We start from the raw sequence: 14,806 nt of genomic DNA, 5'->3' as shown, positions 1-14,806 counted from the left end.
CATCTTCGCTATGTCCATGACAATTTTTTAAAAGGCCTCAAAGGTATATTTAAGTACTTCAGGATACCTCAAGTTCTCAGTACGTGATTCCAAACATCATGGCACAAGCAGATGCAACTGAGGACAACTCATGTAAAACCTCAATACCATCAATGACAATGCTAAAGTCCAGGGGAGTGCTTAGACCATCACTTTCACAGAGCACAAAAACTGTCCAAGTTCTCTCTGTGCTTCATCTTTCTGGCCAATCTGAAAGACACACAAGCAAAAAAAAAAAAAAAAGGAAACAATTCTTACTCAGAGAGCTAATTCATAAATTCAACTGCTCTTACCAAAAAGAGACCAATTACTTACCGTTATCTTCTGACTGGACTACAATGACTCCAAACTGTTGTCTTTCAAGTTTCAACATCTGTATCTTAAAAAAGACAAACACAGCAATCACCAACTTTCATAAAGAATAGCTTATGCTTATGCATGAAGGATATGCTTTTGCACCTAAGAGCCAAAATTTTTGCAAGTTTAGATATTTATAAATAATACGTTAAATAAGTTGGTGTAATTTGAACGTTTATCAATAATTATTTTCAAAGTTGCAAAGATGTCATGTCATACAGATTTCATAAAATAATGTATTTTGTGTAACATATTATGTAATAGGTCATTGCGTGAGTGTATGCATGTTTAAACTTTTATGACGTAATCGGAACCTACTGCAGTGTGTTAAAACGTCAACAACGTAATTGATCAATCAAGTATTTACCATATATTTATTCTTTTAAGGTTATACAGTAGTATGTATATATGAGGCTACTGTCACTTTAAGAATTAACACACATACCAACAAAGACAAACTCGATTTTTTGGCAAATGTTTAAGACACAACCAAATGTGTTAAAGTGAATACTTGACTAGGTAGACATTTTCAATTAAAATAAAATATCTATGACCATTCAAACGCCATATGACACTAAAAAGAACTCAATTCAGTGCTGTGCAATATATTGATAAAGTGTAAATTCTCTGATGTCCACTTTGAATTCAAACTTTGAATTATTTGATAAAACACGTTTGCATCAGTTAACTGATCCTCATGTGATTATAAATGTATGATAGAAACAAACTTAACTTAATTTGTAAGATTACTCACCATATGTAATTTTGTGTCCACCATGAGGTTATCCTGCAGCAAAAGAAGATGATGGTCGAGAAGAATTTTGTCCGTGCGTGGTCACTCACGTGGCTTAAACAGAATGCAAACTTGTCATTTGATTTGAAGCATAATCACACCAACTTAACTGTTGCTTGACTCATTTTAAAGTATTAACCACTCTTGCTACTTTATTTTTCTCATTCACCAATGTTTCTACATCAATCAAATGTCAGAAACTTATGCAATCCACTCAATGAACGAAATGTAGATACGCAATGTATTATTATATAACGTTACAATCTCTACCGATAGTAACAATTATATACTATTTTAGGGTTTTTCCTGGATCAAAATGAGTTGAAGGTGGTAAAATCCTGCTTGGAAAATAGGTCCCACATAGCAACATTGTGTCGGCCCAGATCCGGCCCACATCTGGCACACATGGAAAGATGATCTGGCCCACATGCAGCATGGACTTACGGCACTTGGGTGGGCCACTCCTGTTTGCCAGATCTGGGCCACAAGCAGGCCATAGCAATGCCACATCTCAGCCAAGAGCAAAGAAATAAACCAGAATTTGAGGATTAAACAACTCCACAAACAGCATTACCAGCTTCACTTATTACCAATCAGACTGACTTTATTTCTGTCAGACGTCTACAAAAGTTTTTATTGAGAATTAACAGAGGTTTAACTATAATGTGTTTCATTTAAAGTCACCATTACAGTGAATAGTGTTTCCATTAGTTGGGCCCTTAACTCTTATTATATATTTTGTCTTTTTTGGCGGCCGTGACAGAGTGTTTGTCAAACACATTTGCAGCAGCAAAGAAAGCTAAAGTGAAATGAGATCAGGTGATGATGGTTACCTGGTGATGGTTTTATAATCATCATGAAATAACCTGTTTCACTGAGATAATTTGAATCTCACAATTGTGTTGTACCATTAATATATTCTCAGCACAAACCCTGTGTTACTGCAGCGTGAGGTCCAGCAATATTATAACAATCAGTTAGAAGACTTTAACAAACATGAGCATGAAAAAAAATCCACGGTGACACACAGAGATATCAAAAATCAGCACATGAATCTCAACAAGGGTGACAATATTTTATTTTTTTTAGATTAATTCAGAACATCACTGAAAAGCTACTAAATGCCACAACAAAAACAACAGCAAAAAAATAAAAGCACATATTTAGAATTAAACAAATTAATAGGACAATTTAGCTGCATAATTTATTCATGTTGCAATGCATGCTGGGAGTTTTGTACAATGATGGTACCCAGCATGCATTGCAGCAAAGTACTTTTGATTCTCACCATTGTTGAGATTCATACGTTGATTATTGATGTCTGTGTTTGTGATCGAACAGTAATGATTCGTGCTCATGTTTGTTAAAGTCTTCTAACTGATTGTTATAATATTGCTGGACCTCACGCTGCAGTAACACAGGGTTTGTGATGAGAATATATTAATGGTACAACACAATTGTTAGATTCAAATTATCTCAGTGAAACAGGTTATTTCATGATGATTATAAAACCATCACCAGGTAACCATCATCACCTGATCTCATTTCACTTTAGCTTTCTTTGCTGCTGCAAATGTGTTTGACAAACACTCTGTCACGGCCGCCAAAAAAGACAAAATATATAATAAGAGTTAAGAGCCCAACTAATGGAAACACTATTCACTGTAATGGTGACTTTAAATGAAACACATTATAGTTAAACCTCTGTTAATTCTCAATAAAAACTTTTGTAGACGTCTGACAGAAATAAAGTCAGTCTGATTGGTAATAAGTGAAGCTGGTAATGCTGTTTGTGGAGTTGTTTAATCCTCCAGTTCTGGTTTATTTCTTTGCTCTTGGCTGAGATGTGGCATTGCTATGGCCTGCTTGTGGCCCAGATCTGGCAAACAGGAGTGGACCACCCAAGTGCCGTAAGTCCATGCTGCATGTGGGCCAGATCATCTTTCCATGTGTGCCAGATGTGGGCCGGATCTGGGCCGACACAATGTTGCTATGTGGGTAGAGACTTATTTCATGGCATTATTATTTTTTTTTTTTCGTTTCCATGTAGTTGTGAGAACTAAATAAAGTACTATATCATTTGTGATGTGAAATTAACTAACTAGGTATGTGACATTAGGAATTATTTTTTGCCCCAGGGTTACACCCCTTATAGTCTGGGGTTTATTTTAACCCTTTATTCAGTACAGTTTATGGTGACTGTACTGGGGCGTTGGCGATATGTGCTGTAAGGACTATTTTACACCAGGGTTTCCCTTTATACAGTTCAGCTTATTGCAACTGTACTGGGGCGTTAGGACCCACTCAGGCCTCAGGTTGATCAGACCTGTGCTCTCTCTAACACCTCTTCCAGCAGCAACCCAGTCTCCCAGAGATCTCCCATCCAGATGAAGACTGGGCTCAACCCTCCTGAGTTTCGGTGGGAGTGCAGGCGAAAGCTTCAGGTTGATCGCTGCTGGCTGGTGCTTCAGATCTCCTCACCACACCTCTCTCCAGCCACTGATGGTTGCAACAATGGTTACAGTAAAAACAAAAAAGCTTGGGAATCCAGGATGAGTTTGTATTATATATGAAGCCACCCATCATGCACTGCAGCATGAAGCTTTATTTGTTTTGATTTGTAACCATTGTTGTGATTCATATGCAAAATCTTGATGTCTGAGTGTGACTGCATGATCAACTGGATCAAAATAGCTTAAACTCATGATTTTTATTCATTACTGATTGTTAAGTTACATGCATGATTTTCTGTGACTACATGTCACTGCATCAACAAATACAGAGTTACTGAATTTTAAATAAAGCAACACACAGTGTTCTTCTGCTTATCCTGGACTGAAGCTCAGGCTCTACTCTTCAACACAATGGTGACACACAAACAGACAATACATAAACACTTTAAACGCCTACAGAACATTAAACACTAACAGATCTCTCAAGATCTCAGCATCTTCACGTATTACAATCCAGACTTTATTTCTTTCATACTAACATTCTTATTGAGAATTAACAGAAGTTTATAAGTTTATGTTTTATTGAAAATAAGAAAATTTGATGATCAGTGTTTGCTTTAGTTGGGCTCTTGACCGGGGGCCCGTTTTTCGTACGTCGCTAACTCAGTTAGCTGGATTTGATTGTTGGTGATTTGGCATGATCTTGGATTGTTTGGTTTTTTTCGACGCTCATCCTGGACTTGCTGTCATAGCAACAGGTGTGAAAACTTAAACCTGTTCGGGAGCAGGCTTATTTCATGTAAACAGGATTAGACTGCGGCTTCATAAGCGGAGCTGATACGGGAAGTCGCGATAGTGCACTTTCTGAGATATATATTTTTTCTTGAGACTCGTGAGATCGTCGTTTACATTATTAATTTGTTGAAAACGCACATTTATTTTCGACTTGTCAGAGTCGGGCTTTAAGTACAGCACAAACTGTTTGCATTGCCCTAAGATTATTTGCATTATTGGAAATATCTTTCCTATATCTATCTTTCCTTTACACTATTGGAGATGCAGAGAACTTGATCATGGAAAGTGCTGTCTCTCGTGTCATTCGGAGTTTACCTGGCGCTTTTGGGTTTAAAAAACAGGGTTTTTTTTGGTTTTTTTTGTTTTTTTTTACATTTCCAAGCCACTTAAGACCCAATGTTGTAAAGCAGTTTTTTTTTTTTTTAGGCTATCATAATTTTTTTATGAAGATCATGCAATCATGACCATGCCGATTACAGTATAGGCTATGTGTCACTCAGGCTTCACTAACGTGATTGGTACCATAGTCTATAGGCTATAGACTGCCATCAAGGCCTCAATGAAGGGGATTATGTGAACAGAAAGGGGGTTCACAATGTAAATGTGCTGCCCAGTTACTATTGTGATTCTTAATATTCCAGATTAGCAATATTATATCAAATAAAAAAGGCAGTTGACTAAAATCTTCCATTAAGCAAAATGGCCAGGATCTGTGTATGACTTAAGAATTTTTAGAGATTCACATTTATGCACATTATTTGAAAGTGGTAAAGTTCCACAATTAAATATCAAGCTCACTGTATTACATACACTTATGCTGATCCTAACAGAACTGCATTTTTTCATAGGTGATTATGACATGTTCCTGCCTGCAGACAGGTGTTTTATGACCCCATTCCCTGACCCAAACCAGTTACAATGCAGCTCTAGCCAGGACAAGGGCACACAATGAAATTAACTTTGGCTAACTAAAGGGAAGATTTCAGTGTCTGAAAAGTCTGAGGGTTGCACACCTGACAGGGCTTGTGACATTGTTGCATGTGCCATATTACACAACATTGCCAAAAAAAAAAAAAAAAAACCTTTTCATTAAATGTTTAATAAAATACAAATATGCTTAGTTCCTTGAGTTTTATTTCAATTGTTCTTTGTAAAGAAAAGCCAGTGGTCAAGTGCCTGCAAAAAGAGATATTAGACACATATATGCTTCATGCAACAAATAAAAGGAAAAGTTGTCTATACACTGCCCACCTGTAGGCCTATGTCTCCTCTGTCTGTGCAGACTCTTCTGTAGGCCTTTTTGTAGATGTGGAATCCTGCAACTTATATTGCAGCCATAAGCATACAAGTATAAATTAAGTAATTTATGTAAAAGTTATTTATGCACTTGCAGGTAGGCTATTTCGTCCATATGACAGTTATCTGAGAGCGTTTATTCACTGTCCAGTGCAATTGAAACAAATGGACATTACAAAATCTTATACTTTCTTTTGTTTGGAAAGTTAGAAAATGTCCACTTACTGCACATATTTCAGCCACCACTTTCTTGGGAACAGATACAAGTGTTGGTGTATTATGTAAAAGTGCACAAAACACAATGGGTCTCATTCATGAAACATTCGTAAATATACGAGTAAATATGTGAGTGATTTGCGCGTAAAGAGACATTCCCGAAAATTCTTCTCCTGATTCACAAATACTTCGTAAACGTCAGATTTGATAGTGAAATGTGTGTGTGGGTTAATGAATTCCAATCACTCGTAAATGGGACGCGCGTGCACGCTCATTCTCAATTACCATAAATCCCGCCAATTAAAACCGACTGACAGCTATATATGGGCATCATATTATGACACGAAACGAAGGATTTCAACATGTCTTCTCAAAAGCGAATGCTATTGTATTATTACATGTATAATTTTGGAAGAAAAAAAAAAAAAAAAGCGAATGAAGAAGAGAAATTTCTCAGATGCAGAAATTGAAGTTTTATTATCAGAAGTTCATTCAAAACGCCACATTTTATTTTCAAGCGTACATAGTGGCGTATCAGGTCCTAAAAAAAAAGGATTTTTTTAGGTAATAGGCTACATGCTTTAGGTAAAAATGCTTGGCAGCATATTACAGATGCAGTTAATGGAGTTTCATCTTTTAATCGAACAGTCCAAGAAGTGAAAAGAAAATGGTTCGACATGAAGCTTGACTGCAACACTTGTAACTTGCGGACTTGTAAAAAACAAAACAAAAAAAAAACAGCTTGAATATAAAAAAAAAAAAAAACTTGTGGACTTGTGTTCCGTTTGCAGATGCTATTACTGGCTCTCGTAATACAAGTAAAAAGAAAAACCGTATGTAATTACTATATATAATACTTTTTCAAAATGCTGTGTAAATATGTACCCGATTACGTTGAATTAAAATGCAGTTTATTAATGAGCAAAACGTTCGGATGTTAAACGTACTATTTACGCGTGGCTGGGAGCAGGTGTAGATTTCTTTCGTACCAACTAACATTTGGGAAATACGAACATTTTAATGAATCCGAAAATTTACGCCAGAACCACTTTACACACGATTTACACAAAAATTCGTTCTGCTCGTGTTTCATGAATGAGACCCATTGTCATTACAATGAACTACACTCTGGAAAAATGTGATCAATAACTCATGGCAAAATATTTTTACATTAACATAAGTTTATCAGTTTTCACTTTCACAAGTCAAAGCAATTCATCATTACTCAAGATTTAACAGTTGAAATGACTATACGGCCTTAATTTAATGCAGCAAAAATTATTTTACAGTGTAGGCTACTAAGATCTTCTTTTTTTCAGCCTTTTTCTTGGTTGCTTTTATAAACAACACCATTTATTTAACAGTGCATTTTATAAAAGAGACTATAATATAACTAAAAATTACCATTATGTAGAATATTTTTGTACTTCACTTTTATTTGTTCCCATGTTCTAGTGTAGTGACTGACATTACAATGCACAAAGTAATTATGCAATTATTAAAATACAATAATATAGTCTAATAAGTGATAAAAACATCTAACATGGCCACTTCTAACGGATTTAAATTGTCATTTTTTGCCAGCCCTCTATCCTGGCTTTTGCAGACTTTGAGGTGTTCCCTGGCGTTTTGATTAAACATTAAAATTCCGAATAAACTTCGACTATTAGTTCTTGCTCTGCTGAGGAGAAAAACTGAGCGCGCTCTTTGCCCACGCTGAGCAGCCAATAGCAGCGTTGCTGATCAATGTTTCTACTATCGATTCATATCCCCTTTTAACCAGCGCATGAACGTGCAATTATCTCAGATAACTCAATCCAGCGATACTAATCATATCCAGCAAGTGTGTTCGAAGAACCGAGTTAGCCAGATCATGATTCGCACTATGATATCATCTTGGATGTGTCATTTGATCTCGGATGTAATAAGCAACGTACGAAGAACGGGCCCCTGACAGCTTTTTTGCTTTATCCCTCTTTTTCGACTCGTACCTGCTCGCTCAGTGCTCACGGCGCGATATTATCCCCCCTCTCTGTCAAAATTCTATGATGGAATCTTATGAAATCCTACTCTAGCCTGTTAGTCCTCTAAAAAGTTATATAACATTGAGGAAATGCAGAAATTATTTAGAAACGCACAACAGCAACTACGTATAGATTTAAAAAAAAAAAAAAAATACCATCACTTTGGCGCCCCCCTGGTGCTGCGCCCCTATGCGCCGCATTTAGCGCATACCCACTTTGTGCGCCACTGCCTTTGAATTAGGGCTGGGCGATATATCGCATGACATTGCATCTCGTCAGTAAAGCCGGTTCCTTGATTAGTAGTAAATCGCCATCACCTGCTTTCAGATGGAGCAGAATTTTCTACAAAGAGCCGTAGTTAACTGACAAGCTGAGCCATATCGCATTAATATCGCGGACGTATCGCCAGCGATAATTAATGCGATATGGCTCAGCTTGTCAGTTAACTACGGCTCTTTGTACACAGCAGTAAAACTCCAGTGTTAAATTAACACTCCTGGGAGTGTATATGAGTGCACTCAAGAGTGTTTAAGTTACTCACTCAGTGTTTAACTTGATCACTGAACTCATTAAAATCCTTCTTTCTGACTTCGATTTATGTTGTTGGTTACAGCATAACTGTGAATCTGCATAAATGCCCAGCATTTTTGATATAATATAAAGGATTTCTTAAAAGTTGTTTAAAAAAAGTCATTCTTTAAGGCACACACAGATGTCAAGATTCAGTCTATGCATCTCAACAATGGTGAGGAGCAGAATATTCAATTAGGAAAAGTAAATTACATAGACAATTCAGATCATAATTTATTCATACCGCAGTGCATGATGGGAGCCATTATTTTTTTATATTATATTATATTATATTATATTTCATTTGACTGTTATAAATCAATAACAGCAGACAAACAAAGCCTAAAGTTAATAATATACAGTAAGGGTCAAGAGCCCAACTAAAGCAAACACCCATCAGTGGCTAACAATTTGTGATTTTCACCTAATGATGTTCGAATTTGACCTTGTGTGGACATTACCATTACAACGTTAAGGAGACGTTGGGTTTTGGTTACCATGCTAGAGGTCTTCACGGGTGCACTTTGATCCGAAAACTCGAGTTCGGGTCTAAAACTTAAACAGGTGCCTTGGACACAGGTCGGGTTCGGTATTAGTGGCCTCGGGTCTCTGGCATCTAAATATGCTTTTTTGAATATGGACCTGAGAAGACCCGAATCCTTTTAAACTGTCAGGCATTTAACAAAACTTTATTAGCTATTTAAAACAATTCTATTACAGCGTTATTAATTTCTCTCTGAATTCACACTTCTACATGCAATGGACTCTACGTAAGGTTGCTTGCGCATTTAGACGTTGCTCCACTTTTTTGCCTACCGTTCCAACGATCATCTTAAGGTCAGGTATAAGATACAATTAAGTTATAGGATGTACTGAAGTTCCAGTGATGAATGATTGACATTTCAGCACTTCGCACGTACTTGTGCGTTCATGTCAAGTGCAATTTTGAGAAATGTGTGTAGAAAAGGAACAGATGTTTGTAACCTTGAACACAGAAATCCATTGTAACTATGAGATCCATCAGGCAAAGGCACTCGCTTCATTACACTGCGTGTTCATGTAGGGCTTCAAGTAAATAAATGAATAATGGAGCAGCAGCCAAATAAGTCAGCAGGACACCGGGATTCTTCTTGACAGACTTTGCTGTGCACATGTCAGTGCCATTTATGTTTTGGTCCAGTCAGGTTAGGAAAGAAATGCTGTCGGGTTGGGTCGGACTCGGGTTTGACTCGGGTTGGGTTTTTCTTTAAATAAAATTATTTATGCACGTCAGGTTCGGGTAAGAAGTGATTTGGGTCGGGTACAGATTTTAGGATCCAAGAAGACCTCTAAACCAAACCTCACAACTAAATTTCAGTGTTTTTTACGTCAATATGACGTTGTCAGGAGACGTTGGGTTGACGTAGTATTTTGGTTAGTTAATACCACAACCTAAAACCAACAAAATATCAACGTCTAATGATGTTATAATTTGATGTTGTCTGGATGTTGCCATTACGACGTAAAGATGACGTTGGGGTTTGGTCACCATACCTCATGACTAAATGTCAGTGTTTGATGGAAATATGACGTTGTCAGGAGACGTTGGCTTGACGTAGTATTTTGGTTAGATAATACCACAACCTAAAACGTACTCGGTTACTAACGTAACCTCGGTTCTCTCTAGAAGAGGGAACGAGTACTGCGTTGAAAACGCTACGGGAAAAGTCTCTTTTCACGAAACACTGAAGCAAAAATGATCCTTTAATTTTTCATATATGTAAAACGCGTTGCGGCAGCAGCAGACAGCTGAAGCAAGACGGCTTGTCTGCTCATTGGCTGCTCTGCGGCAACTGCATAAGCCTATCGAGCGCAGGCTGATGCAATATCAGACCAATGAGGGCGCTTCGTGAACCAAACGCACGGCAAGGGAACGCAGTACTCGTTCCCTCTTCTAGAGAGAACCGAGGTTACGTTAGTAACCGAGTACGTTCTCTTACGAGAGTTCTCTCGTACTGCGTTGAAAACGCTACGGGAACCCCTTGCAAAACGCCGTGCGTGCTGGGATAAGAACACTGATCACCGGAAGCTATTTCAGGCATACAGTGCATAATCACCAGATAGACTCACACAGAGTCAGGGAATAAGGGGGGGGAGCCTTAATTCCCTATATTGTAGCGTCCGCAGGCTTAACATGACCTCACAGGGAGAGTCTAAAGACAGGAGGGGTTTCCTCCGTCCTTATATAGACATGTCCACAGACGCGAATATGACATCACATAGCCAGGGTAGGGAGCCTGCACTAATGTGGGAAAACGTGGGTCTTACACAGTTCTGCCCAGTATAGTCGGTAGCGCATTGCGCCTGCAATTAGATTACACCGACAAAAGCTTAGCCTGTAAGGCGGGAACCTCTAGGTTATAAAACCTGATAAATGTAGACGGAGAGGCCCAGCCTGCCGCCGTACATATATCCTGTAAGGAAATCCCGCTGGACCAAGCCCACGAGGAGGCAACGCCTCTCGTAGAGTGCGCTCTGACTCCCAACGGGCATTGAATGCCCTTGGCAGTATAAGCCAGCGCTATGGCGTCAACTATCCATCTGGATAGACTTTGTTTCGAAACAGCCGTTCCTTTAGAACGTCCGCTGAACGAGACAAAGAGCTGCTCTGTCTGTCTAAAGGCAGCAGAGCGGGACATATAAGTTCTTAAAGCCCTAACAGGGCAAAGAAAACTCGAGTCCCCTTCCTCACTCGACGCCGGCAGGGCAGCCAGGGAAATGACCTGAGCCCGAAAAGGCGTGTTGAGGGATTTCGGCACATAGCCGTGCTTAGGTTTGAGTATGACTTTAGAGTCATTAGGACCAAACTCCAAGCACGTCGGGCTCACGGAGAGCGCGTGCAGATCGCCTATGCGCTTCACTGAAGCGAGAGCCATCAAAAACACTGTTTTGAAAGACAAATGTTTGAGGCTGATTGACTGGATAGGCTCGAAAGGGACACCTTTCATGGCCGCCAGGACCGTAGAAAGGTCCCACATAGGGACTGACGGAGGTCTGGGTGGATTCAGTCTCCTAGCTCCCCTGAGGAAGCGGATGACTAAATCATTCCTTCCTAGTGACTGACCCAGCGTTGAACCGGAGAACGCTGAAATAGCCGCCACATACACTTTGAGCATGGAAGGGGATCTGCCCTTATCCAGCAGCTCTTGTAGGAAGGAGAGAACCTCCGTTACCTCACATTCGAGGGGTGAAAGGCTCCGAGCTGTACACCAGCCGGAGAAAACCGACCACTTTGAAGCATAGAGTCGCCTGGTCGACGGCGCTCTAGCCTCCGTGATGGTATTCATGACTCCCTCTGCGAGACCAACGGGTATCCGTTGAGCGCCCACACATGAAGGGACCATAGTTCCGGGTGTGGGTGCCAGATCGAGCCCCTGGCCTGCGAGAGGAGATCTCTCCTCAACGGCACTGGCCATGGAGCGATGTCTGCTAACTGCATCAGAACTGGAAACCATGCCTGGTTCTTCCAGAACGGTGCTACAAGCAGCACTGGGCATTTCGTTTTCCTGACCCGTTCCAACACCTGAGGCAGGAGGGAGACGGGGGGAAAAGTGTATAGCGGGCAGCGCGGCCACTTTTGGGACAGCGCGCTGTCGGTCTTTGAAAAGAATGCGGGGCAGTGAGCGTTTTCGCGGGACGCGAATAGGTCCACCTCCGCTTTGCCGAATCTCTCCCACAACAGCCGGACTGTTTGTGGGTGTAGAGACCATTCGCCCGTAGGAACGTTGTTCCTGGACAGTCTGTCCGGGCCCACATTTAGCAGCCCGGGCACATGTACTGCTCTTAGCGAGCGCAGGTTGTGCTGAGCCCATAGCAGGAGGCGTTTCGCCAGCCTGTACAGGGGTATGGAATTCAGACCGCCCTGGCGATTTATGTAGGACACCACTGCCATGTTGTCCGAACGGACTATGACGTGTTGGTCCTTGATGTGGGGACAAAAACGCGTCAGCGCGTTGTGCACTGCCAGCATTTCTTGGCAGTTTATGTGTTGGAGCTTTTCCCGTTCCGACCATAGGCCGAAGGACGGTCTGCCCTCGAGCAGCGCTCCCCATCCCGAGGTGGATGCGTCCGTAGACACCATCCTCACCCTCGAGGAAGTCCCCAGGCTTACACCTGATTGGTACCAGTCGTTCGCCATCCAAGGCACCAGGGCTGTGACACAGTCCTGATCGACCTTGAGGCGTAAATGACCGGACACCCACGCTCTGCGCGGAACCCGCGCTTTCAACCAGAACTGCAGCGGGCGCATGCGGAGCAAGCCCAGCCGGAGAACTGACGATGCTGAGGCCATGAGACCCAGCATCCTTTGAAATTTTCTGAGCGGGGTGAAAGCGCCGCGGCGGAAAGACATCGCCGCGCGCTGAATGTTCAGCACGCGCTGTGGCGACAGCCGCGCTGTCATAGACTGTGAGTCCAGAACTATACCCAGAAACGGAATCGTTTGGCTGGGGTTCAGTGAACTCTTCGCCCAATTGACCGTGATACCAAGATTCTCGAGGTGATCGAGTAAAATGGCTCTGTGCTCTATGAGCTGAGATCGTGATTGGGCTAGGATCAACCAGTCGTCCAAATAGTTCAGCACTCGCATGCCTCTGAGTCTGAGAGGAGCGAGCGCTGCGTCCATGCATTTCGTAAATGTACGAGGTGCCAGGGACAAGCCGAAAGGCAGGACTGTATACTGGTATGTCTGACCCTCGAAGGCGAATCTCAAGAATCGCCTGTGATGTGACGCTATCTGTATTTGAAAATACGCATCCTTCAGATCTATCGACATGAACCAGTCTTCTCGGCGAACATGCGCGAGAATTTTGCTGGTTGTGAGCATTTTGAAACGGCGTTTCACTAATACTCTGTTCAGTCGTCTGAGATCCAGAATGGGTCTGATACCGCCGTCCTTTTTGGGGACTAGAAAGTATCTGCTGTATATCCCCTGTTTGCTTTGAACTCGGGGAACAAGCTCTATCGCCCCTTTGCTTATCAGTTTTGATATTTCGGCGCGAAGTAGGTGTGCTACATTCAGCGGAACCGAAGTTTCGACGCGCGCTGTGAAGCGCGGAGGGCGTCGACAAAACTGTAGCGAGAAGCCTCTCTTTATAATGCCTAAGACCCAGTCCGAAACCCCTGGAAGCGCTGCCCATGCATCTGCATGGTTGGCTAAGGGCCGGATACAGAGCGCGCTCTGTTCGCCATGCGACAGAGGTGCTACGGGGCTCACAAACATAGGCGTTATGCCTGCAGCATTTGAGGCGGGGGGCTTAATACAGCGGGCGGAGCGCTCGCCCTCGACCTTACAACAGTGTTTGACTGAGTGAGGGAGGGCTGCGCGAGCCCCGTGGGACTCATGTGTGCGAGTAGATGTGGGCTGGGAGCGGGCACATTTACTGCTTGGGGCGCGCTGCTTGTGTAAGCAGCGCGCGCGCTCACAGGTCTCGTTTTTACAGAGAGCCTGTGATCTGATAGACATAGTGTTTGTGGGCACTGAGTAGTGGGCACTTTTACTATGTGGGGGGCGCAATCGACCCGAGTCGATTTTATTTGCGCGAGCCCTGAGTGCAGGGCTGTGCTTATGTGTATGGATGGGCACAGAGGAGTGGGCATCGACACTACACTTATAGCACCATCGGCCGTGGCCGGGACACCAGAAATCACACTCTTTTCGAGACATATCTGGGTAGCCGTAAAAACGGCTTTTGAGTGCAGGCAAGCGGGCACTTGTACAGGCTTGCGCTTTGCAGAAAACGCTGGGACAGCCGCGAAGCTTGGGGCTGAGACAGCGAGGCGCTTGGGTGGGAGGCCGGCCGCAACGGGACTCACACACCTGCGCTTTCCTAGGCGAGCTAGGACTTCTTCGGGGCCTCTGGTTTCACCACAATCCTCGGTCGCGGATTGTTTAGATTAGTTTAGAGCCCAACTAAAGCAACTACCCATCACAATAATGGTAACTTACAATTTGCGATTTTCTCCTTCAGCGATTCTACTTGTTAACATCAGGTGTTTTTAATAATGCTCAATCATCACTAAATTAATCACTTAATTATCTCATTAACTTAAACACTCTTGAGTGTGGACTCATACACTCCCAGGAGTGTTAATTTAACACTGGAGGTTTTGCTGTATACAAAGAGCCGTAGTTAACTGACAAGCTGAGCCATATCGCATTAAATATCGCTGGCGATACGTCCGCGATATTGATGTGATTTGGCTCAGCTTGTCAGTTAACTACG

General features: G+C 42.0%; 1 protein-coding gene across 2 annotated transcripts in view; it reads left to right on the top strand.

The window, feature by feature from the left end:
- LOC311079441 (uncharacterized protein) overlaps nucleotides 1-14,806 on the top strand; it is a 66,942-nt gene that overhangs the window by 48,265 nt on the left and 3,871 nt on the right. The window lies entirely within an intron of this gene.

This window comes from Abramis brama (genome assembly GCF_963993115.1).
Source record: "Abramis brama genome assembly, chromosome: 1".
Lineage (NCBI taxonomy): Eukaryota > Metazoa > Chordata > Actinopteri > Cypriniformes > Leuciscidae > Abramis > Abramis brama.
The sequence above is the reverse complement of the archived record's forward strand: the minus strand, read 5'-3'. Positions and strand labels throughout refer to the sequence as shown.